Source organism: Athene cunicularia, unplaced genomic scaffold (genome assembly GCF_003259725.1).
Source record: "Athene cunicularia isolate RWA unplaced genomic scaffold, athCun1 SCF_8, whole genome shotgun sequence".
Lineage (NCBI taxonomy): Eukaryota > Metazoa > Chordata > Aves > Strigiformes > Strigidae > Athene > Athene cunicularia.
This window is the reverse complement of record NW_020799512.1, coordinates 128,278-141,822: the sequence shown is the minus strand read 5'-3', so window position 1 is coordinate 141,822 and position 13,545 is coordinate 128,278. Positions and strand designations below refer to the sequence as shown.

The 13,545-nt window shown below is 34.1% G+C and overlaps 1 pseudogene; it reads right to left on the bottom strand.

Annotated features, from left to right (window-relative positions):
* Window positions 1-589: 589 nt before the first annotated feature.
* Window positions 590-13,545, bottom strand: part of LOC113490958 — a 55,757-nt pseudogene continuing 42,801 nt past the window's right edge.

Below are 13,545 nucleotides of genomic sequence, written 5' to 3'. Positions count from 1 at the left end.
TTGGAAGGTAAAATCATATCGTCCAACAGAAAAGCACAAAACATATAAAATAACTTCTTAGCAAAGGGGACACATCATGACACAAGTGTTATTATAAGCAATGCAGGGCTGAGGCAAGAAAAGAAAGAAAAAATTCTTTTATTCCTTGCATACTTCCAGCATGGGGATGTTTTAGGAATGATTTTTTAAAAAAACATTGTTCTTCTGCAGCTATCACATTCTGGAATGGTTAGAACATAAAATCACCATAAGGAAGGACTTGGTCAGCCTCATACAATTTTGTAGTGAATGTTACACCAGCCAAACCATTCCACCAGTTTACATACCATAAAATATTTACACAAGCTATGGACTATAAAATATTTTCACATGAACTATAAAATATTTACACTATCAACATCGGTTAGGAAAGAATGATGTGTTGTCAAGCTGGTGTGACCCAGGAGTAAAGATTCTGTGGTCACAGAATAAATAAAACTATTGCAAATCAGCTGGAAAGTTACAGGGAATATTAGGTTAAACAAATTACTGCTTCCTGGTCTCTTGGATGGTAAATGTAACCAGGAAAGCAAAGCTTATATGCTTTAAGCTAAGCTTTACCAACAACATAAGGAAAGGTTAGGCTCATAATCAAGCTGTACTGACCTCTGAATGTTCCTTCTAGCAAGGTGTCCAGATGTTGAAGAGGAATGGGAGTTTTGTGTTTGAATAGTGTCAGCAATCGCCGCTCAATAGCTCAAAACTGTACAGCCCTTTCAGATAACAGCTCCTGAAACTTTTCAGCATTCAAACATAGCTGCAATTTAAGCATTTTCAAGAATTCAGGTTAAGGGTCCTATGTATGTATGGACATTTAAAATTAAACAGGAGAATGACAGTAACATTTCTGGGAGTGTGTATTACTCAAATGTTAATGTCATTTATACCAGTTTCATATTTTACACTCCTCATGCAGCTTATTTACATTTTCAGGAATTATCATTTGCACTGAAACCAAAATTAATTGTCAACAGCCACAATAAACTGTGAAAATGTATAAATATCTCAACAAGCCTAATAACAAGAGTGACATTTCACCACCAGGATCTCAAGACTTTTTCTTGGGTTTGTGTGCTATTTATGACACATACACACAGTGTATTGGACTTGGTATTTATTGCAGTGTAAAGTAAACCGTTATTCCCTTACGCATAAATACAGGTACTAAATTCTGCACTGTTTGAATGATTGTCTGAAGTGAAATCCTTTTTCTTTTTATATATACTGATCAGCTATAGCAACAAACTTTCCTGAAGTGGTCACAAAACTTAACAACACTGTTGTGGTAAGGCATTAGCTGTCTTTTTCCATCTGTTAAGCCACAGAAATGTGGCACTCAGATCACAGCTAACCCTTGCAGGAGGTTAACCTTGGCGGGAACAAAAGCACAGACACCAATATGATGGTTGCTACTTGTTCAACTTATTAGCTGCGCAATTAAGATCCTTAAAGGGATCCACCTTAAACAGGGCTGTGTTTTGGTAACATTCTTCTTTGGCATGTTTGATTGGTTCCCTATTCTTCCCGTACATTGCGAGGTCTTCCAAACGCCTCTCCCTACACAACACCGTACATCAAATGCCTAGATAATAAGAATTCTTGTTTTATCTTTTAATCACAGTACCATTTTCCAGTACATGCCTCTAACACAAAATGTACTAAATAAAGGTGAATCTTTCAAACTGGTGTGACTCCTCTGTACAGCCATCATGCTGTAACTAGCATGTTATCAAAAGAAACATTAAGACACACAGCTTTCCAGATGTGAGCATTATGACACACATCCATTTTGAAGTGCCCCAAAACGAGCAGAAAAAATAAGTTTCCTAAATTTAGAAAACAGATTATATTTAAAAATATGCAAACATACCATTCTGTCAGTAGATGATTATGAAGGACAGTTCAGGAAAGCTAAGAGAAAAAGAAACACTATGCAGCTTTCTAGAATTAGGAAGAAAAAAGGGACATCTCAGGTAATACTCTTCCAAGCTTGCCAAAAGATTGTGTTGAAACTAAAAGGGATGGAAGCATTAGGATCCCCTTGATAGTGCTCACTTGATACTTTTATACCTGATAATTATTGCAAAATTTCAGAGACTTCAAAGTAACCAGCTGCAAAAAAATTAGATCCTAAATTAACATTACATAAAGTACACCTATATTTAAAATTTTGACGTATTTAAGATTGTGATACAATCTAACGAGGCCTATGTTTAAGGTATTTCTACAATACCAGTCACTAAAAAAAAACCCCACCACCATACCAAACTTTTTGAATTCCAAATTTATTGAAAGACTAACAGAACAACAACTCATCAGCTTCAGAGAGACCTGTATCTAGGCTGACTCCTGAAAAAAAAATCCCAGAAACTCCCAACTACAACTTCCATCTTTCTGTGTGGTGATGGCTCCACCCCACAGAAAATTTGGCAGCATGAAAGAATAGAATTTCCAATAGAATTTCTCACTCTTACAGACATATGTTGCTGCTTTTGCCCATTATATGACTTTAACAGGCATTTTCAAACAGTGATTCTCTTTTTTTTTTTTTTTTCTGGAAAGGTTTATTTTATTCACTATTTCTACAAGCCATCTGAATTACTGGAGATTTTTCTTTGTCATCTGCATGACCAAATAGGAAAAAGTAATTACATTTGGTTTATATCTGGTCTGGTAAACTTCCTCAAGCCTCCAACGCTACTTCTACAAGGACATTCATTTTTTTAAAATCTAAAGGAACTTTTTATATAACTACCAGGATGATTGAACAAAAAGAAAAATACTTATGGTTTCACTAGTACAGAAGAGTAAAACAGCCTAAAACTAGGACAAATATTACAAAAATGTTAGAATTAACATGATGTTTGGGAAGGAAGAATCCACAGTTTATGTATAGATAGTGAGCAGAAAGACAACTATCAGTACCATAATTTGTCTCATTTGCAGACTGTGCACTACCTACTTGTGCTCTGCTCATCACAAGGGCTGTTTCAGAGGCAAGGCATATTCCATATGTTAAAAACTAAATGACCTTTTTTCCAGCACTACCTTAGATACAACCTTCTATTTTCTGAAAGCTACAGCTATAGTTATAATCTGATTCATCATAGTACTAACATACAAACATTTTTTAATCTAGAACATTAAAGATTCACATATATGTGACGTACCTCAAAATGTCAATCAATTACTTCAAAATATTCTTGCAGAGGAATTGAACCAGAAAAAGTACATGCAAAATCTTTGCAGTTTTGCTTCTTGAAATGTTCTCTGAGTTGAAGCGTGAGCTCTTCTGTTATTAGCCAAAGGTCTTCTAACTGATCACTCTGGATTCTATATCATTCTCTGAAAACAAATACACAACTAATAAACATACATTTAAGCCACATAGATTCACTATGCAATGCAGTTTAGATAACACACAAATTTAAGTTGCTAACTGTATCCAAAATCTATGAGAGATTTTTGTAAGAGATACATGTTCACTAGTGTTAAAGAAATTCTTGTGTTTTATTGATGTCTGTTGTACTCTCTATTTTATCCTAACTTAAGCAATTTAATTGCACAAAATGCAAGTATTTATTGCTTCAGGACTGCTTCAGAGTAGGAGCTTACTCATGAAGAAGAAAAAGCTACGAAGAACTACCATAAGGAAACAAGAGACATACTGGATGATGTTAAGCCATAACAACAGGCTGTCTGCAATTCTCTGCCATAACTCAACCTTAGTGAGCTTTTCTGAGGGTTGGAGGCAAAAACAGGCTCAATACACTTTGGACAATGACAGAAGCACAGCATCCTAAGCATCTGATAGCAGTGGTAACAAGCCAACTTCAATCCACCTAAAATCTTGTATGTCTTTTGGAAAGAGTTAGTGAGTTCTTTGATAATACAATCTGTATTTTTTATTATATCTCCACTTTCTAGGATATCTTCTAGTAGGAAAAGTATTACTCTATTACTCTAGCTAGTGACAAACAACAATACTCCGTTTTGACAGTGCTGTGATTCACTCTAGATACAGCTAATATTAGTAGAAGGTGATTTTTATCCATCTATGCACTATGGCTTTGTACAAGTGGCTTAGTATAGAAATTAAAGTGTTAATATAAACTGAAGTGAAAAAACAAGTCCTGTTAGCCAGTGTCATCCATCACAGCAAATTCATTTAACTCATCACACTTCAGTGAATTTCAAATTATCGAACTAGGGGGATGAGATTTTATTTCTGTTTTTTTCTAGTCCTGATTTGTATAATCCTTTCAGTTTCCAGGAAATCAGAATTAACTGAATGTTGAGAGGTAAATATTGTGGAAAATCACAGCAGCATTTTTTTTTTTTTCAGATAAACACTTTCAAACAATTCTTTATTTCTTTTCATTACTCATCTACCAATACCTTATCCAAAAGGATAGACAGAAATACAGCTATGAGGAAAAAGAGTTGCTGGGTTTCGATACAAAATAGTTCTTCTTTTGCCCTCTTAACAAGGTTCACAGTCCATGAAATTAACCAAAATTCTTCAGAACTTGAATGTAATTATTTAAATTTTTCTCAACATTAGTAATTCAAGATTGTGTGACATTACCGCTGGCATCATTCCCAGGATACATATTTCACCAAAGAGAAAATGACAAATTCTGTTTAGAGTTTAACAGGAAAGAAGCAAGTTTTATTTAAAAATAGAACACCATCTGCTAGAGATAAACATTCAACCTAATATCCATCTTTTAAACACTCACAATGTAATCGCTGGACTTAGTTGCATGCATCATCATACTTTGCCTTAAGTGATTTTTTCCTTGAGGGAAATTAGCTCAGATATTTTCAGGCCAAATCAACAGTCATTCCATTTATAATTGACATATCAAACACATTAATGGTTTAAAATACATAAAACTCCTTTCCTCCAAAATGTATATTTAGTTTCCACACATTGTTGGTCAGTACAAACACAATCTAATTTTACCGTGGCCAGAGTAGAGAGCATTGCAGTAATTTGCTTTACATGATCTTCCAGTTCTCAAAAAAAGACAAATTAGATTTAGAAACTGTACAAAACTGATAATCTTAAATTGTACTGTACAAAACTGAGAATCTTAAGCTGTACAAAAATACAGTGAAAAAAGCTAAAGAAATACCTGTTCTTCTGCTCATCCTGTGCTTTTAGAATAGTTTAGCAACTTGTGTTAGCTTTTTGTTAAAATAAACTCTGTTACAGAAAATGACAACAGATTTTCAGAAAATTCTCAAACAGAAAAGCAGGAGGCTACAAGGGGTTGTTCAGCTAGCACAACCTGCATTAAGAGCTGCCCTCCCAGTAGGTTATTTGAAGGAAATATTGAGGATTCAGTTCACTTCTCAGCTAGGAAGCCCCCATCAGCAGAAAAAGCCCAGACACTATTCGCAGTCAAGCCTTCTTTAAACTTTGATTAAAGTTTTAACTTTTTTTTTTTTTTTTTTTTTTTTTTTTTTAAATCAGCAAAAAAATGCCTTCAAACTTTAATCTACATGGGGCAAGCTTCTTTTTAATATGTATTAACTGTCAAAATAAACTTTAGGCTGGGCTTCTTTGCAGCAGTCCTCTTGACAGGCTGCAGTAACTACACTGTTCCAAATGGATTAGCTAATACAGTTAAAAACTAATGTGAAACAGATGTCATTCCAGTTTGCAGCTTCAGCAGTGAAACCTAACTTTCATTCCTACATGCAGTTCTTCCCATTCAGAACTTAAGGTCAATTTGATAAGGGATATGGAAAAAAAGATGTCTTCTTCCATTGTCCAAGATTAACTTCTTTCATGGAAAACCAGAAATAAGGATTGATCAGTCCCAATGAACTTTTTAACTTCTCTGAAACACTATTACTTCTAGTTCTAGTCAGTATTTATCTACACGTACAATTTTCTTTTTGAAGAACGGATTTCCATGAGGATAATGTTGCTTAAGTGCTTTTACAAAGTATAAACTCAGTGTTAAATTGCATGGCAGAATAAGGACCCCCCAAATAATACATATTTCATCTGCATTCATTAGTTCCACAGACCATTTGTCCACTCAAGCACAATCATTTCAGTATAATGAAATTCTGCCAAACAATGCTTTTGTATTATGGATGGTCTCTGCTCGTAAAAAAAATCTGAATTATGCTTGAGTATCAGACCTTTTACCGATTTTTTTTTTTAATAAGTTTTACTTCAGTAACATTTCAGATAAGCAAACCCCCCTAAAAAATTCTGTAGCCAACACAATCCAATGCATGAAGAGGATGCAGAAATAGGCTGCTAACATAGAAGGTGGACCAACTCATTTGTTTTCTAAAGTCAGGATTCCCAGAAACTAGACAGGAGTAGTCACACTAAGAGAAACAGAGATTTTGAATCTGCTTTGTAAAGTGAACTTTACAAGTAAAGCAGTGTGGGAAAGTTTATAGTAAGACTGCAAGTGTCATTCCAATCCAGTGAATAAAAAACCTGAGAGGAAAAGCTTGAGGGTTTGGAGTGGGGGAATTAAAAGTTAGAGCCTCACTAGAAGCTAAAATACATTCACTACACAGACTCAAATTTGTCCCTTACACAGCATCAGAACAAAGTCCAAATGAAAGATTTAAATTGTACTCCAGAAAAAAGATAGTCATTTATAAATCCTTTCAATTATTTTCTTTTTAGAAACTGTATTTGCATGTCTAGTTAAGATCTACTATTTCAATAATTATTTAAAACAAACTAACACTAAAGGAACATGCAAATAATGCATATACAGACCAATACAAATAGATTTGAACCTTAGAAATGTAAAGTGATTCTTGGTACAATGAAAGTTACTCTCCAGATTGTTTCTGGTTTTAACACCTTCAATTACATTAGAAAAAGGTATTAAACATTATCTCATAGCTCACAGCAGACACCACCAATATACGTATAACGCACCATGAATATTATTTTTTTTTTAAATAGTGAGGCAGAGAGGCTGACATTTTTGTGTCAAAAGAATGTCACATCAACAAACGATTTTGATTTCTCACTCAAAACAGTTTTCATAAAGTATTCACAGAGTGTTCCATTTGAACTCTCTGCAATGCACACTAGGTATTCTAGCTTTTCCATTTGTTAGTCTGCTGTATTAAATGAAGAGTTTGTGCTCTGCTGGCATTGAAAATGCTAAACACAATTGAACTGATTGGTTCCAATGCACATGCCAAGAAAGAGTTTAGTGAGTTGAGTCGTTATACAGTGCAAGACCACCCAAAATGAAGAGAACCCATCTTTTTTAAAGAGCACAAACTCATGGTCTGTGGATGGAACACGACTACTTTATTCACAAACTGCCCTATACAAGAGACACTGGACCATGTAACAGCAGATCTACATGCATGTTCATACCTTCTGTAAACATAATACGAAGGATATTGCATCCCTACTCCTACACTTACAAAGATATACAGGCATCTAAAGATAGGGACAGGTGTTTACTTAGATGTAGAGAAGCAAGTAAGTAGGGTCTGATACCTAATTAAAGTCAAGGATTACCGAAAGTCAGTCAAGAGTTAGAAACCAGCTTTTCAATTCCTTTCAAAAATTCCAGTAGATGACTACTTCCCAACACAGGTGTTGAAATACACCTTTGAGGAAAAGAGGAGGTTTCTTATTACTACAGTGACAGTATTAATTCATTAATGAAAACCTGAAAATCCAGTTTCTTCAGAGAATTGTCACTGTACTGTACTATATTTTGAGGATGATTTTTTGTTTTGTTTTAAAATTTTGCACCTTTCCTAGTAACATATTTAGATACTTGAGAGTGGATAAGCAATGGTTGGTTAAAGCTTTGAAACTCCTGTGTTCTCACACAGTGATTGAGCAACATTCTCATTTGGTATATACATTAACTGATGATCAAGCCTCTTTTACATTAATATTAACAGCACTTACATGATGTTTTTGAAGCAAGAAGGTTGCTTTTGAACCAGTTAGAAACTCAAATCCCAGAACATTTGCCTGGTCACCGTCAGATGAATCAACAAAGTCTGAAAGAGAAAGTTTTCTACAACTTTCTATAATTCGACACCTCAAGCCACAGCCAGTATCACATCAACCTTTGCACAAGCAATTTAGTAAAGGCAATCTGGATGAGACTGCTCCCCTTCTTAGGGCTTAGAAGTAAAGAACATCAGAAATAGTTTGGTATGTCCTCCATTCACAGGTGGAAGCCAAGCTACACACTGATGTATTTCCCCAGCCTAGAAACAAAAGGTAGATTACTCAGTTTCAGTCTGTACCATCTAAAATGATTGTGTACAGCCTAAAGACTATTACCTTCTACTGGATGCAAGGTCACCTTTAACTCGGATATTTATGAAAAATTATAAGCAGAAATTACCATGAAAATGTTTAAGCATGCTCTCCCTTCAGTTTTCAGCACAGAGCACAACAAACATCTAGCCTGTTAAAACTATCTACTCTGCAAAGTCTGAGCATGACCACCTTTCTTTCCATTCCATGTAGAGGATTATATCAGCTTAACAGGCTCAGTTTTAGAGTACTGTATTTAAAAACTACTCCACATTACCTCTCCTCCCAACCTTCCCCTAAAAATAAGGCAGAACAGGGAGTAGAAGAGATACGTTTTTTTATAGAGCACTCCAAGAATCCAAAGTTCCTTCACAGATCACATCACAAATAGCATGCTGCTGCCTTTTTTTTTTTTTTTTCCACATCCCTGAAAATGGGATGAACAGAAATCAGAAGATTATAATACTGTCTTCTGTAACACATTATGACTATCCTTTGTGTTACATTTTCAGCAATGCATCCCCAGGTTAAAAATGAAATATAATGCTCTATTTTGGAAGCATTATTACTTAGCCATAATGGAAGTCTATGATTAAAAGTCCAAAATGTAGACCTTTGAAAAAAAGTTTCCCTGTTTCAAGTAACTATTACACAGCACACCCATTTGAGAGAAAAGGTTTAGTTACCCCCAAAGTGAAGAAAATTGTGCTATCAAAAAACCACAACCATGCCTACTCCACTGCTCTCAAATAGAAGCTTTTTAAAAAGAGATGCAGCTCCACCTTAAAAATCTCATACTAAAGTTGTTGGCCCATACAGCACTCAGAAGATTGTACCAGAACCTTAGTCCTCTGAAGTTCAGAAACTTAATCACTGACAGACTGAACTTATTCACAATCATTTTATAAGCCCTGTTTATTGCTTTCTTCTTGTGTTAATATGATCATCTAGATCCATGATACAGACACAAAATATTTACTGAAGGCAACTGTATTCCTTTTTTTTTTTTTTTTTTTTTTTTTTTTTTTTTTTTTTCACTTTCTTTTAATTTTCCCCTTCAAATCCCTAGATAATATTCATTGCCTTTTTCTACACCTTTGAGTTTGAATTAATTTTTGTTTAGTATCAGCAATCAGCACTCAGTGTGCCAGTGCACAGTAATATGATATTAGTTTCCTGCATGAAAACATTTTATCTAATGACTCATCAGTTATTTGTTTGCGTATGACCGTACTATATTTTACCACAGAGTATTCTCCTGTGGTAACTTCCACCTCCTCTATCTCTTCCAGATTATGACCACATAATTACAGCAGAAATTATTTTCATAATATTACACTTTATAATACTCTATTTCATTCTTCTTTTTCCAGTCCTAAATGGCACCTAATTCCTCCTTCATACTATTTTAATATTCCCCTGAATATGAAATGTAGCTCAGGTTTGTGCATCAGAAAATATTGCTTAAGTACAGCCCTTCTGGTCCAAGAAGGCTAAAGAAATAATGAAATAAGACTGACTCCAGACTGATCTATCAAGAACTCCACAAACATTCCTCCAAAGAAACTGTACTCCTTACAAACAACACTTACCACTTTTGCTTTGCCCTGCTTATCTTTTTTTAAATGAATGCCCATATTTTCCCCATGACAACACCACTGATGCAACTATGTAAAATTATTTTCTGGACACATAAAAATTAGATCTAGATTATTCCCACTCTGTAAAGAAATCTGCATTTTTACCAGAGACAGATATACTAGTCCAGGTGTATTATTACTGAAATATGCCATCATTTCTGTCAAAATATACTTTTAAAATATTCTAACCTTAGTTTTGCTAATTCTCTCATTGCTTCACACGAACAATTCCTGCTGGAGTTCCTACCACATTTCCTAATGTAGATATATCTAAAAACCTACCTGGAAAAACGGTGAGAAAACTTATGGGAGGTTTATTGGTATCAATAGTTAGCTTGTGGTTTGCTGCTTTTGAAGGCTGAGCTGGAAAGCAAATTAATCGCAAAGGCAGCCTGAAGTTACACTGTGCAACTTTCGGGATTCCTAAAATGAATGAACACAGACTCATCTTTCATATTCATACCTTGAATACAAGACACTTCATACTGCTGCCCTCAAACAGGTATAACATGGTATCTTTAACGTGATTAAGGAATACGTTAAAACAAAAACTATGTAAAATTCTCAATTTTTGTTAAATTTGCCACCTAAAATACCTTTAAATTTGAATACCTATAACTACCTTTCCAAGTGAATATTTTCAGCTGAATAGGAAAGCAAGAGTTATGAGCCAAATCCACTAAATACCTGTATATTTATACCAATTAACATGCAATGAGATTAACATTTTATTTAATGCTCTAGACCGTTCTACTTTAACATAGATGACAGCTGAGTGATTACTCCCGATGCTTGAAGACAAAACTGAAGCATGCACATTTTCATCAGGAATATTACAAACTAAATCCTTCTTAAGAAAACTTTTTTTTTTTTTTTTTAATATTCCTAAATAACAGCTAGACAACCTTCATATCATCTGTCAGAGGTTTCTGGCTTAGAAAAAAAAAAAAAAACCTAATAGACATTATTATCCATATTAAATTCTGTCTATGAACTCATTGCATCATAACAAAACAGAACTGTGGAACAAACTGGCTACTGCCTTTGGTATTAGATCAGAATGGTGCAAGAGAAGAGAGGAAGTTTTAACATTAATGTTTAGAAAACTTCATTAGAATGTGTCAACATCTGCTCAGCTATAAACATTGTTTGAAATTGTTGGCATGTCAGAAATGGCCTGGTATGTTCTATGTGAAAGGTAAAAGTGCTAGTTGATAGGAAATACCCTCTTTTGGGCAGTCAGATTATGGACGTTTTGAGGAGGACTTTTTGATGAAGCAGCAGCAGGGAAACCTTGTTTTGTTTGGGTACAGATATCACTGTAGGCACAAATACTCATTGAGAACAGTATTAATGGCATAGCAACAAACACTCATTCTTTCCCAAATAACAGAGGAAACACAAACATTAACCCCAACACTCACCTCAGCAGAATTTAACAACGTATAATTTAGGGATAATAAACTAAGTTACTGCAATAAATTATATGGAGACAGAAAAGTCATGAAACCAACAGCTACATAGAGGTTATAAATCATGGAAGCTGAGCAGGTTAGTATAAAAATAGAGCTCAACTATTTAATAGTCACCCAAGCAACCCTTTTTGCTAACAATTTTGTTTGCTTGCTGCTTTGTGGATCTCTTGTAATAAAAAATTATTTCTATGACTCGTCTCAGGAAAAATGTTATTAGAAGGCTCAGATTCATCAGCCTGGTTGTCAATTCATTAGCTCTTCTGGCTAGCAGATAATGCCTCCAAGTAACTATTCTGCAGCAACTTGTAAAAAAAAAAAAAAAAAAAAAAAAAAAAAAAAAAAAAAAAAAAAAAATCCATGTAAAACAAGCAGAAAACCTAAGACAGGTCCTCAAAACTGAGATATCCCTGGGTTCCAAGGAGAATTTCTGAAAAAATCCTTGACAATAAACCCATGACCTTTCACAATGATTCACTTGACTGTATCTTCATCATCTGATGGGAAAATTACAGTCTTTTCCTGATGACAACATAACACAAATATCTTACTATTGAACTTAGATATGGAGCTATCAACAGGAAAAAAATAGTGACAAAACTAGACAGAAATATTTTAAAATATTTTTATGTTTAAAACAAGATGGGTTTTTTTCCTGTTTCAAACCAGCTTCTCCTAGATAGTCTGCTCTCAGTCTGCCTCATCATAAACATAATTTCTAAATATTTCAGAAAAAGGTCAAATCAAAATTAAATCAAATAGTATCTGGCTTTGGGAGGAGACTGGGGAGATTTCTAGTTGATGTGTCCAAAACAACTACATATAAGAAAACCAAACCAAAAAGCTCCAACAAAATTTACCACTACAATGAAAAACTCTTTTGGGAAACCCTTTCAGAATATTTCAAAATATTTTCAATGGTAGTAAAGAAACACAGAGCAGTAGCAAAGCATGGGAGCCAGAACTTCCTTAATCATTTGGTGTTATTTCTAGTAATACAGCTCACTTCATCTAGAGTTGTGATACATTGCATGATATACAGTTTTAGCACTGTAATAAAGAAAAAAATGTGAAGAAAAAACACAAACCAGATTCTCTTCTAATCTGAAATACAACAGAAATTTTGTAACATTACCTCATAAGTTACTACTATTTAAAGGCATACTATGCCTGACAAAAGTAATGAAAGAGTTATATGCACTGTAGTTAACGATCTCACTTCCAAATTACTCATGCATTCACCTCAACTATATTTGAAATATAACACTGATGTATATGAAAAAAAAAAAAAAAAAAAAAAAAAAAAAAAAAGTCTGATTTAGGAAGTTAAATATTCAGAAAATTTATGCTTTTTCCAGTATTGATGACCCTGAATTGAACGAGTCCAGTGTATCTCACAATACAGTGCTGTGCTCCACAATATTCTCATTCAGCATCGTTTTCATGTTGAGTAGAAATTTCTTAAAACAAAATCAAAATACTCATTTTTAGAATGCTACCCTTTCAAATTATGTGGATTTATTTTTATATTGTTTATTTAGAATGTATTCTCTGTTTAAATAATTATTTTAATTATTTTGTTTAGCAGAAGTCTGCCATGTGTTGACAGCTATTCATGCCAAGAGTAGTATTTTATTGAGATGGTTCAAGCATCTATTTCCTGTACACCTCAAGGTCTGCTGCAATATCCAGAAACTAGAAAAGGGAACCATTAACACAGTTATCTATGCTTTCACTTCACTTAGTATGCTAAGTATTGACAAAAAGAATCATATATACATACATCTGTATGTATAACTACTGTTTAGGAAAACCGCAAAACTGAAAACACCCTTTCAGTTGATCTCTAAACCTATGACAAGCAATGTTTTTTTCCCCTCCCCAAAATGTGAGGAAAATTGTACTTTATACTTTTAAAGTTTGTAAAATATCCACTGCAATGACTGTATCTTTTCAACACAACTACATTGCAAAACTACCCTTCTCTCTTTTTAGTCTACCTATACATAAGCTAACTTTCCAGTCCTGTTTTGTCTTTTAATTGTACCTTTTGCAAGTATCATCTACCACAATCACAGCTAAGTTTTGTACTGCTGCTATTCTT